Source organism: Macrobrachium rosenbergii, chromosome 15 (assembly GCF_040412425.1).
Source record: "Macrobrachium rosenbergii isolate ZJJX-2024 chromosome 15, ASM4041242v1, whole genome shotgun sequence".
Classification (NCBI taxonomy): Eukaryota; Metazoa; Arthropoda; class Malacostraca; order Decapoda; family Palaemonidae; genus Macrobrachium; species Macrobrachium rosenbergii.
The window spans coordinates 30688743-30702460 of record NC_089755.1 but is presented as its reverse complement, the minus strand read 5'-3'; the positions used below and the strand labels follow the sequence as shown (position 1 = coordinate 30702460).

Here is a 13718-nt window from a genome sequence, read left to right as displayed (position 1 = left end):
CCAAGCAACCAATCTAAAAACAGAATATAGAGCTAAGTCCTTCATATTTTCATCACTAGAGTTTTAGTTGTAACGGAAGAAGTGGTCATAATACTTAGACTTCACTTAAATTTTACTGAAGTTAGTTGTGAGTAGTGGTGGCGATCGGGCGTGTCTGCTTTTTGTTTCTGCATCTAGTGGCTAAAAAACTGTCCCTTGTGATTATTTGGGAACTATACAGTGACTTCTTAATGTTTAAGGCTAACTTAACACGATTATCAGTTCCTCATTGGACGGGCAGGTATTGTTCTCAGCTAGCAATCTGCTGGTCCCGCGTTCGATTCTCCGACCGGCCAATGAAGAATGAGGGGAATTTATTTCTGGTGATAGAAATTCATTTCTCGTTATAATGTGGTTCGGATTCCACGATAAGCTGTAGGTCCCGTTGCTAGGTAACCAGTTGGTTCTTAGCCACGTAAAATAAATCTAATCCCTCGGGCCAGCCCTAGGAGAGCTGTTAACCAGCTCAGTGGTCTGGTTAAACTACGGTATACTTAAACTTAACACGATTATCAATTCCATCCCATGATGGGTGTTTGCAGTTCGTGCCATGCGGGTGGAGGACGGACAGTGCCTGATTAGTGTTATGTTTTGTACTTTTGTAACAGAGCACACAAGAAATGTGCCGGTCTTGATGGAGTGAAAAATGAAAACCTAAAAAAGTAAATTGGATTTGCGATGTGTGTTGATTGGAAAGTGCTGAGAGATCATCTGAAATATGAGTGGGAAACTTTGAAAGATAAAATGGGACTGACAATAGGGTAGATAGTTAATCACGTTTACGCAAAGGTGAATGAAGTGAAAAATGAGGTCATCAGCAGGATAGGAGAGGTATTCATTGCTGAGGCGTAAATTTCTCCGTATACTGAAGCAGTCAAGAAGAGGAAGAAGAGTGCTAAGAAAATCTTCTGATTGCCAAGACTCAGACAATGAGAGGAGTGTTAAAAGAAATAGTTGACGTTGTGGGAGGAATTCAAGTTGCTGACAGCAAATTTACAAAGAGGAAAATAGTTATTAATTATTAAACTCAGAGAGATGACGCTGATCGTAAGACAGATGATGTTGACAACGTAACTATAAACACTGCGAAGAAATTGTCACCCAGAATTATGTTATGTGTCAAGTGAAGTAAAATGGAAATCTAACAAACAACCTGATTGCAAGAAATAAACACTTGCTGAAAGCCAAGAATTGCTGGCAAGATTTAAATAAAACCAGAGCGGGGAAGTAAAATGTAAGCGGTAGATATCAAGTCACCTTGTGTTTCTGTTGCCAAAGGTTTGGTTAAATGGAACAGAAGTGCCTGCTAGAGAGATACAGGATGATCATTGCCGAGGAGAATCCAGAGCCAAACCTACAACTCTACGATTACAAAATGCATAATTAAAATGAGATTTCGTAAGTCTGGCGTGAATTATGAGGTGTATAAGAAATGTAAAACATTAGTGAAAAGTTAATTATACCTTAGTTTAACCAGACAACTGGGCTGATTAACAGCTCTCCTAGGGCTGGCCCGAAGGATTAGACCTGTTTTACGTGGCTAAGAACCAATTGGTTACCTAGCAACGGGACCTACAGCTTATTGTGGAATCCGAACCACATTATAACAAGAAATGAATTTTTATCATTAGAAATAAATTTCTCTAATTCTTCATTGGCCTCTCGGAAAATCGAAAGCGGGCCCAGCAGAGTGCTAGCCGAGAACGATACCAACCCGTCCAATGAAGAACTAACATTAATGAAGATTGAGGGGGTTATGAACAGAACTGATAATGGAAACCGATTCTGAATGGTTGCAAATAGAATGAAGGTTTACAAACATTAATTGGATGGAAATGAAATAGTTGAAATTGAATGAAAATAGGACTGATTGTCCGGGCCTAAGTGTCAGAGGTACTATAAACGAGTGGTTCAGTTCAGTATAAAATTTTAACACGATTATTTAGATTCTTTGAAACGTGTTCCAAGATTGTTTCCCGGTGTTTTATTTTTTATTTTATTTTGATGGACTGAAGCCGAGAATCTAGGACATAACTAGTAGCTGGTAACCTGAAATCATTCCAATAACTCCTTAATCCTACTTTGTCCGCTCTCAAAAGGTTCACCTCAAGTCTCTCAGTTCCATTACCTGTCCTCTTTTCCATCGTTGACCTCCCTCGTTCCCCACTGCATTTACCTTCCTAGGTAATTTCGTCACTTTCATTTACTCTTTTATTTTTACTTAGTAATTTCCGGCACTTTCATTTTTTCTTTTATTTTTTCTTAGTAACATCGTTACTTTCATTTTCTCTTTTGTTTTTTTCTTAGGCGCTGTTAAGTGCGCTGAGTTTCAAAACTGTTTTTAGAGTAGGTCAGTGGTTCCTAAAACTCTTGGTGGTGACCCAAGAATGGGTCGCAAGTCATTTGAGAGGGTCGCTATGGTTTTATGGGTAAAATGCAATGAACCCATCAACAGAATTACAAAAGCAATAATAAGTGATGGTTAATGCTAACTTCTGTGACATCTCTCTCTCTCTCTCTCTCTCTCTCTCTCTCTCTCTCTCTCTCTCTCTCTCTCTCTCGCTGGTTATATAGACTGCAGAACATCATAGTATAATAGAACAATTTAAAGATATCCTCGACATTTTCTCACTTGAAAAAAATTTAGAAAGAAATTGCAAGGGAAAAAGAGTAGTATATTTGAAAATATCATTAATAATAATAAAGAGAGAATAAAATAATGATACATACAACGAAAACTACATAAGATACGAAGGGTATTTCTTTCATCGTAAACCATTTATTCAGCAAACCTGAAGAATTTTCATTCACGACTGATAAAGTGAGTATTTTTTTCTGTTATGACACAAAGAAACAAGTTTAGCAAAAGAACCTAGTAGCAATAGAATACAGAATCAATAGCCCATCACTAAATTATTAGTAGAATATCTTTAGCTTCTTCTTAAAGAAACAATGTTTTTGTTTCTGGCGTACAAAAACGTAGAAAGTATTCGTTTCTGGTGTGCGAAAACATAGAAAGCATTTGTTTCTGGTGTACATCGTCCACGTCTGGTAATTCGGACAGCATTGTCCTTGATGATGACGTGACGAAAAACTGACGAAAGCTTAAATTATCCATATTTAACGGAAATCGCTTCAGTCTTAACGCAACACATTAGTATTACGGTGTTCTTGGACGAAGATATGACTGTTCTGTTGATAATTAATCTGCAAATTTGGAGAAATAAGCTATTTTGGCGACGGAAATATTCTTTGATGCGTGGAACCTACGAATCGTCAACGAGAATCGACGTTTATTTCGACCAAGGGCCATTTGAAGAAACTGGAACTCTTGCAGACTGGACTAAGTCTTCCTTTGCGTTGTTTGTTATAAAAGCTCTGTGGTCTAACTTATGAATTTTAATATTTCGATTGCAAGCTGTTGTCCAGATGTAAGTTCTATTTTAGTGTTATTACTTAAAGCCTTTTAGAGACTAGGCAGTAATTTGTCCTTTAAACTAAGTTTTGTGATGCTATTATAGTGCTTGTTTGACTTACTGTTGAGTATACGATTGATATTTAGTTTGGAGGAAGAAGGCGTAAGGTAAACAACTTTGTTGCTGCTCCTGCTCATTTTTGCTTATTTCTGGGACTATAGACGCAGTTTCGCCGAGAAAATGTTGTGATGGATCGGTGAATATGTGCTGTTAATGCTGAAGTAAGCACAGTGAATGTGGTTTAAGTGACAGTGCAGTTATAAACCTTAAAAACTTCGTTAAGTTCTCTTATTTTGAGTGGTGGCCCCTCTTATTGCCTTGGGAAGCCTGATGGCGACCTGCCATCTATTGAGTCTTTCAGTGACTAGTTTCAGTGTAACAGTATGACGTCATACACTGCACCGTTTGGGAGAAAGGACTCCTTTGGGTTGCAGTTTTCTGCATACCCTTCTGTGGATGCTGTTGGTAGAATGTAATTTTCAAACATGAAATTGGTTCATGACTCGATTATAGTTCATTTTATAACCAGGAAGAGAATAATAGAGTAATTGCTAAAGTAGTACCAAATGTGTTTAATGATCTCATGGAAAAATACGAAGGCAAAGAGGTATGTTCAGATCAGTTGAGAAATGTAAAGACTGTGAACCATAGTACATCCATTACGTAAGTTTCAATAAGGACTGCTCCTTTCGAACTCTCAGATGAAAAGCTGATCGAGGTATTATCGAAATATGGCAAAGTGGACGGAATCAGGCAAAACAAATATGCTTACAGACCATTCAAAGGGCTATTGATGGGAGTCAGGACAGCTAGCATGAGACTAAAAGAGAATGTTCCTTCGTCTATTACGCTTTTCGGATTTACTTTAACTATCTTGTATAATGGGCAGCAACGTACATGATTTAGGTGTGGGGAATAGGTCACATGGCTAAAGACTGCAAATACGAAGATGTAAGGTTTAAGTTTAAACAAGGAGAGTTCCCTCTCCTGCCTACGGAAGGAAAGGACGCAACCAACGTAAACGCAAATGAGTTGCATAAAGACAATGTAGAAAATGCAACAGTTGAGGAAAGCGGAGATAACTTAGAAATCAAACTACAGATATAGTAACCGAGGGAAAGGACTGGGATGAGGAACCTAATTCAATGGAAGAGCAGGTATTAGATTGCACAACAGAAGAAATTGTTAAGGATAATTCACAAAATGATGCTGAGAAAGAAAAGGATGAAGACGACTCGATAAAAGTTGGGGAAGGCACAACGAAAAGGAATGCTGGAAGTGATCTAGGGAAAGAAACGAGGGAAGATCTTGTCTCAGTGGAATCTTTGGACTGCTGCTGCATGAGGGAAGAAAATGTTCATGGCAAACTGGAGAGAGGGGTAATCGATGGTCGGCCAGATTATGAGGACGAAAGGGATCTTGTTGAGGACAGTCTTGAATACGAACAGGATGATGACGATGAAGGAAGGCCAGGAATTAGGGTTTCCAAACCAATAGGTGTCAGTGACTTGCACACGTCTAAAACAAATGTTGAGATTCATAAATATGGTAAAGAAAAGGAGGTATTAACAGAAAACGAAGCAGCAAGTGTAGTAAATGGAAAAGAAAAGGAAAAAACGGATAGTGAGGAAACATTGTGAGAGACCAGCATCCCAAACAGAATTTATACTGATATAGAAGTTGGAACGTGGCATACAAAAACAGACTCTAGCATTAAACTTAAGATAACGCTGAAGAAAGACCAGCATCAAGACATGGAAAGGATGAACCTGAATTTATCATCAGATGATGAAACAGGAAAGTGTACGAAGAAGCTTAAAGCAAATTAACCTACTATTGTACTATGCTTTAACCTAGTATTGTATATGTTTTTTTTACATAACATACAAAATTCATTTCATCCACATTAAATGTACTTAATACTTTGAATAAGCAAATTTTAAAATAATAAACTTTGTTTCTTTATAAACTTGATATAATTTCCGTTCAAGAGCACAATATAAAAGGGGAAGGGAAACTGGAATATGTTGAAAAGTATTGCAAAGGTTTGATTAATTATACACAAATGCTTAAGGGTGGAATAGCTATCTTTTTTAATAAAACATCTAATGTGGAAGTTTTGAGTTTTGAAAATGATATGGATGGTTATGTTATGAGTGTTAATAATCGTTACTCAAATGTTAATATTCAGTTATTAAATGTGTATGCTCCTGCTGGGAATAGTAAGAAAAGAGATAGGGAGAACTTATTTAATACAGATACTTTTTATTTCTTAAGGAACAATATAAGCAATATCATAATGGGTGGTGATTGGAATTCTATTACCTGTAACAGGGATTGCTCAAATTCACATAGTAAACTTCTGTCAAAATCATTTGTAAGCTTGAAAAGCAATTTGAAACTTAAAGATGCTTGGTTTTCATATCATCACCAGGTGGAGTATACTCATGTTAGGGAGAATTATGGCTCAAGGCTGGATAGATTTTATTTAAAAGATTTGCATAACCATGTGGTAAACATTCAAAATATCCCTGTTAGCTGGATTGACCATTGTATTACAGTATTAGCTTTGAAATTAGAAAATGTAGCTTCGCCAGGGAAAGGGTACTGGAAACTTAATAATAATATTCTAGATAAAGATATTGTAAGAGACAGTTTTCTTATGACTTGGAATAATATTAAGAGGAGCAAAGATAGATTTGGAAATATTCTGTTGGTGGGAATATGCGAAAGCCCGGCTTAAACCATTCTGTATCACATGTTCAAAGTAAATTAACCAAGAAAAATATGGCTTATTGAAATTACTGAACTACCAGTTAAAAGAAGAAATAGGAAAAGGTGTATTAAGTAAAGACAAGTTTTCGTTAGTGAACTCTTTGAAATTAAGAATAAATAGTATTCAAGATGAGATTTCCAAAGGAGTCAAAATTAGAGCAAAGATGGATGATAAAGACAAGTTTTCGTTAGTGAACTCTTTGAAATTAAGAATAAATAGTATTCAAGATGAGATATGCGAAGGAGTCAAAATTAGAGCAAAGATGGATGATAAATTAAAGGGTGAACAAGTTTCAGCATATATACCTGTTAGGGAAGGAGAAAAACTCTAAATCGTATGTAAATAAGATAAAGAGGGATGATGGTAGCGAAATAGTAAACCCTAAGGCTATTACTTTAAATATAGGGGAATATTTTGAAAAGCTTTTTAAAAAAGAGAAATGTGATAAGCCTTTTCAAGACTTATTTTTAAATTTAGTAGATAAAGTTATTGATAGGAGTGAAAATGATATTTTAACCTCAGAAGTGACCGAGTCTGAAGTACTGAAAGCATTGAGGGGGATGAAGAACGGTAAAAGTCCGGGAATAGAATAGATGGTCTCACTGTTGATTTTTACAAAATGTTTTGGAAGGAAATAAAAATCGAATTTGTAAGCCTAGTAAAGTTTATTTTTGAATGAAAGACCATCTCCAAAATGAATAAAGGAATAATAACGCTTACGCCGAAGGAAGGAGACTTAGGTTTTATTACAAACTGGAGGCCAATAACGATGTTAAACGTGGATTTTAAGATAGTAGCAAAAATAATAACTAATAGATTGAAGAATGTGTTACATTTAATCATTTCCCGCGAGCAGTTATGTTGTGTAGATGATAGGTCAATTATCAACTTGAATTCCATTATGAGAGAGATTATGTTTTATGCAAATAATAATGATAAACAAGCTGCCTTAATAAATCTAGACTGGTCTAAAGCTTTCAATCGTGCGGATCATGATCTTTTATATGCTATATTGAGCAACTTTGGTTTTGACCCTAGTTTCATTCAGCCAATACAAATGCTTTACACAGATGCTGAAAGTGCACCATGCATAAATGGCAATATTTCTGATCCATTTCCCATAAAAAAAATCAGTAAGGCAAGGATGTCCATTATCCATGATTTTATTTATCATCTACCAGGAACCCTTTTACTGGATGATGAAAAAGAAGCTTGTTGACATGTCATTGAGTTTGCCGAATAATTTAAACGTTTCTGTTCTAGGATATGCTGATGACTGTTATCATGGTTACTAGTGACAAAGGAATATTAGAATGTTTTAATATAATCACAGATTATGAAAAGGCAAGTGGTACAAATCCGAACAGAAATAAAACTTCAATTTTAGGCATTGGGAAATGGAGAAACAAATCAGCATGGCCAATAAATGCCTGTCATTACCTTCATGATTCCTGTAAAATCCTAGGTGTTTATCATAGTAATAATTATCACGATAGCGTTAATCTAAATTGGAGTAATCTAGAGTGTAAGATAAACATAATGATAGGTATATTTAGGAATAGGAAGCTGACTGTGTTCCAAAAATGTATTATAATTAACTGTCAAATTTTAGCAAAAACATGGTATGTGTCACATGTATATACAGTTCCACAGGATTGTGCAAAACGAATACAGAGAAGTTTATTTAGATACCTATGGAATGGAAGCTGTGAACTAATTGCAAGAAATACTGTATTTTTGCCACAGACAGAAGGTGGGCTAGGCATGATGAATATTCTACATAAATCGAAAGCCATTATGTTCCGTACTTTTAACAAGATTTTTATAAATAAGGTATGGTTTTGAAATTATGTATTTCTATTGTAAAATAAAAGCTAGTGTTTTGATGGAAACTGAAAAAAATTATAGAGACTACTATTTTTATCACATCATATTATAGTGAGATGATTGATGTTTTAAGGAGAGTATATCGTTTAAAGAATCATCCTAAGGTGTCTGTTAAAGAAATATACTGGTTACTTATGAACTGTAAAGACTATAAACCAAAGATAGAGTTATTGTACCCGCTTTTTAATTGGACCCAGATTTGGAAGTATGTAAATAATAAGTACATTGATAAGAAGAGCAGAGATACAGCTTATAGATATGTTCATGAAATACTTAATACCAAAGATAGACTGCATATGATGAAAATCTCGAATGAAGATAAATGTCTTTTGTGGTTATATTGAAAACAACATGCACATATTTTATTTTTGTCCGTCATAAAACATTCTGATTTGGTTAAGGTCAATACTAAAAAGCTATTGTAAAATTGAAATTGATAGTTTACTAAAGATTCTTAAATTGGATTTCAAGACACCATCTAAGAAAGACGAAAACACAGCAATGGTGCTACTATCAGATTTCGTAGCAGGAGTATGGTTTGGTCGATCCTTGCGCCTATTGACAGACAACACAAACTTGATTGCTCATATAGGGAATAGAATGTCAAAAACGAAGTTTATATTGAGTAAAGTTTATGCAAATATATTAGACAACCTTTTTACCAAAGAATATGTACTTAATGCTATTGTAAAATAAATTTCCTGAAAAAAAAAAAGTTACTGTTAGGATATAAAGCTTTCATACTTTGTTATTTGTAAATGTTGTAAATTGTTATTGTGTATATTGTATATATGAATGCATATGAAGTCATTGTATTGATTCTATTGTAAATTTTATCAATAAAAGAAAATAATTAATATTTATATAGTACTTCAAGTTTTTTATGTTTACTTTATTATTTGGTTTTAAGAGGCGCGTTGGTACAGCTGCTTAAACTACCTTACTTTACGTATAATATAGTTGGCTTAACATGCTTAATTAACATATAGTTTCGATGTCGTACCAAAGCGTGCCATCAGTGTAAAAACTTTATTCCTTGTTGTCTGATTTGCAATATTGAATTACTGCATCTAAGAACATTTTCATATAGTAATAGACTTTATTCAATAATCATCGCAATTTTTACAATACCCGCATTTTATTTCTAACAAGCCACGGATCATAATCCTATTTCCATATTACAAATTGAATTCTTTTTTCAGATTGCCTCGTGCTCAGCAAATCTTTTTTTCCGTAGTACAGAATTACGCCTCCTTTTGTGCAGTTTTTCTCGTTGACAGCCGTAACTTCCCTTAGTCCTAAGAAGGTCAGTATTCAATGTGACACGTACTTTGTAAAAAATAAGACCGCGTGCTGGTGAAATTTCAAATTACTGAGCAAAAGTTTAGACTTTTAATCTTTGTATATTATCTAAAGCGTGCCAAAGTGTGGTTTGGTTATAATGTGTCTTTCGGTAAATCATGTGAGGTTGTTTAACAATGATGATCTTCAATGCTTGACGAATATTCATATTTTCAGGTGTTGGTGAATACAAACCTTCATTCTGAAGTCATGAGAACCTCTGGTTAGAAATATAATTCCCAGAATACCTTCTTCTAAACTACAAAGTTTGACATAATACTTAAAGGTAAGGTTTCTAAGGTTTATTTCTTTTTCAATACCAACTTTTAATTTTTTATTTTTACCTCCACCCGTACAGGGGCGGTGCTCCAGTAGGGATGGAGGCCCCTCCCTTGCCCTGTTCCATAGGTCATATGACCTATGGGCAGGTTCATGGGAGGTTTCGACTAATTAGGATTTTCTTTCGGGATGTAAGTGTAATAAAGTAAAATTTGTAAGTACCTCAAGTAAATTGGCTTTTGTTTCAGAATGTCAAAAGTAAAGTAAATGACTGTCGTGGAAATGAGTTTTAACTAGAATTTTATCTTATTTGTATAACTTAGTAGCGTAAATCTAAAATCCTATAAATTTTGTCCGGACTTAATGTAAACTTTCTAAGCAATCCTAAACTATTTCGGTCTGATTAAAAATAATCAGTCGTATGGAAAAATTCAGCTTTGGTGAAAATGATGTTTTGCAGACTTACTTCAGCTTGTAAGGAGAATTAACGTAGCTTTACTGTACCAATCGATTAAAAATACACAAGAGTTAATGTAACACTCGTTTGTACATACTTGAATCTTTGTGTTCAAAGACTGAACTAACTTAAATATAGCTAGAATCAATGTAATTAATTTGTCAGTATTTGAAGTTTGGTAACTTGATTGAATTAGATATCTGCCAATAATACAATGAACAGACCTCTGTTTGGTTTCAGTAACACTAATGAACAAACCCATGCTTGCTTATAATAGTAATATAATGAATAAAGCTGTACTTAGTTGCACAGTGAGCTAACCTACCGTAAATATAAAGTTCCTCGACTTTTCACCATTTGTATCAATGGAGCTTAAGGCCAGCTTTGGCTGGACCTTCGCATAAAACTATAGCTCTGGCCAATTGACCTCTGTCATATGCTCAAACCACTGGTCACTTGGACTGTTGGCATTTTTGGTACCAAATGACACCTAACACTTTCTTTGTACCTTTGGATGATTTTCAGCATTTCCTTGGTACCCATGATCATCCTACTTAATAGCACATGTTTGGTAATCATGGCCATTTTCAGTGGTATTTATGTGGTGTCCACGGGCCGCTGTGCTTAATAGTACTGGGTGGTACACATGGCAGTTTATTTTATACCCGTAGCCATTTGACTTGTAAGCATTTAGTTATTTATTATTATTATTTATTTTTTTATTTTTGTGTTACCGTGAGACACTACTTTTTCGTATTTGTTGGCTACTGTTGGCCACTTGTTAGCATTCATTTGATATCCCTGATCACCTGGCTTAATAGAAGTTTTGGTACTATTGACATCTTAATTTGCTAGAAAGTTTTCAGTACTCTTAGCCATTGGGCGTGCTAGAATTTTTTTTTGGTACTCTTAGCCACCTGAATTGTTAGAATTTGTTGTGTACTTTTGGCCACTTGTCAGCATTTTAGTTATATATCCTTGATCACATGACATGCTAGAATTTGTTTGGTACCTTTGACCGCTTTATTTTTTAACTGGTGTTGGGTAACATTGCTCTTGGACTAGTTGGATTTTGTCTAGTACCCCTGGCCAAAAACTTAAAACATTCTTTAGTTTAATTAACATTTGGATCTGTTTTAAATGGGCTCTTCCTCAGAATTACTGAGCTTCAGTTTTAAAAATGCCTAATCTTCCACTTTTAAAGCTATTTGTATTATTATTCCATTCTGTATTCTCAGTTTCAAGTTATGTAAATAGAATAATCATACAATTTAAAAGTTTCAGCTTGCATTGCTCACTGTTAGATTCAAACAGCTCTGAACAAGGTAAGAGATCTACTAGTTTAGGGAGTTACCGTCTCAACAGAATTTTTGTCAGATCGTTTGTGATTCCAGTTTACTTTTGTATCGATCCTATGATTCAACATAATTTGATCTAGCCTGTAACTGTAGCGTAATCTGCATCGTGTTTATTTCGGTTGTAGTTTTTACCACATTCCTGAAGTTTTTTTAGAGATTCATTTGCTTTCAGGACATGAATAGGCGATTCGATACTTTTCCGTTAAGAAGAAATGTAGAAGTAAAAAGTCAGATTTTAACTATAGTGATGCAAAGATTACTGTCAACGTAACTTGCGGAATGTAAATTAAGTAGTTTTCCCTACTTATGCCAAACAAGGAGTGCAAAATGTATGAAATGAATAGGAGATGAGACACATTCCCATTAAGAAAAAATGGGGACGTCAAGAAATCATTTCAGCTATATTGATGAAAAAATTTAAAATTTTCAACGGTAACTTGCGCAATGTCAGTATAAATGAAGCAGTTTTCCATTATATCAAACAAGGAGTGCAAAATTAAAAATGTATGAAATGAAAGTATGAGCGTTCGTATTTATTGATCTTTTATTTACAAAATAATTAAAAATAGAGCTAATTTCCTTCCATTCTGCATATGAAATAAATACCTGGATATGAAATGCAAATACAAGAATACGGTAAATCTTTATTTCCTTCCGTGTGCATGCTATGAATTAAATGACTGATTAAATGGATTAGTGTCTTGGTAACTTATTAATGCAGTTTCTTTTATGTGGGAATTCGTTCATAAAAGGGTAATTGGATTGAATTTATAATGGACACTAGGAGTGTATTCACCCCTACATTCAGTAAAAGCACATCAGAATAACAAATTTGAATATGATCTGCAAACCAAGTTTTGTGTTTTATATTTTCAGTGAACTTGGGAGGTTAAATTATAAGGACCTTTAAAAAAGAATCCCATTGTATTTAGGAAAAATATTAACGTTAAAATTCACTACATTTTCAAGACAACTGGTCTCCTCTTCAGTGCTTACAGAATAATAAAATAAAAAAGGGAAAGTCAGAAATCTTAAAAAAAATATAAATAGCCACCTTCGGTCATTGCCGAACCTCCACCATTAACAACAATTGTTTAATATTCAACGACCTCACAGTATCCAGGTTGGCTGCTAGAATTACATAATAGGACAACAAACTGTCAAGCTTAGTTGGCATCATTTAGGTTAAAATTTGGTACTGCCCTCATGAGAGCAGCCTCAACTATCTTCCTTTTCTTTGTATTTTTTGTTTTTAAAAAATTTACTGTTTTGCCAATCAAAACTTGTGAAGCTCAGCCTTCTGGCCTGATAATTTAGACCCAGATTGCAGGGCGTTCATGTATGTAAATAAACACTTAAAATTCGATTACCCAGATCCTCACAGACGACATGTTATTTTTCGATGTAGCCAAATACTTTGCAGCTGTTTAAAATCCCGCTCACGTTTTACTTTAATTTTATAAAGCTATTCCCGCTTTATTGAATTGAAAAATTTACTAATCACGTCACCATATACTGCCGGTTACTACTACTATTGCAGTATCATAACGTTCAAATAATCAAATTAATGATCCAGCTGAAATCTTGATATCGGCAATGAAAAAACATTCAAATTTATAGTTAACGAGTAGTACCTTATAATAATCGCTGCTGCGACTTTCAGAGGACTATGAAAATAATGAAAACTGAAAGTATAGGAAAGGAAAATACCAATACTGGGCTGCAAGTCTACAATAAAAAAAAACACTTAAGGCAGAATACAGAAGTACCAGATGGCATTTTTGTCGTTATGAATGTCTTCCCAAACTAGATTTATTGAAAATGACCAAAGGATTCGCAAGTTTTAAATACAATGGTGACAATGCATTTTTATTAGCGTTTATCAAGCAATATTTGTAAAAATCTATAATAGGAAGAATTTTAAGGCTTACGTAATATGAAGTCGAAAATTCATTATTTTATTAGCTTTGGATTTTGGAGACTAAATACCAAGTAATTATTGTTAACATTCTATTAAGAATTTCAATTAGTTACAATCATAAGTACAAAATTCAAGAATGTATTGAACAGATGTAAAAAATTATACATATTTGTAAAAATTTTTC

The 13718-nt window shown here is 34.3% G+C and overlaps 1 long non-coding RNA gene across 1 annotated transcript in view; it reads left to right on the top strand.

Annotated features, from left to right (window-relative positions):
• LOC136846502 (uncharacterized) overlaps nucleotides 1–13718 on the top strand; it is a 270671-nt gene that overhangs the window by 74846 nt on the left and 182107 nt on the right. Inside the window, exons 2-3 of the long non-coding RNA XR_010855418.1 lie at nucleotides 9381–9484; nucleotides 9697–9805. This is a non-coding gene — a long non-coding RNA (uncharacterized lncRNA). The remainder of the gene's footprint in view (nucleotides 1–9380; nucleotides 9485–9696; nucleotides 9806–13718) is intronic.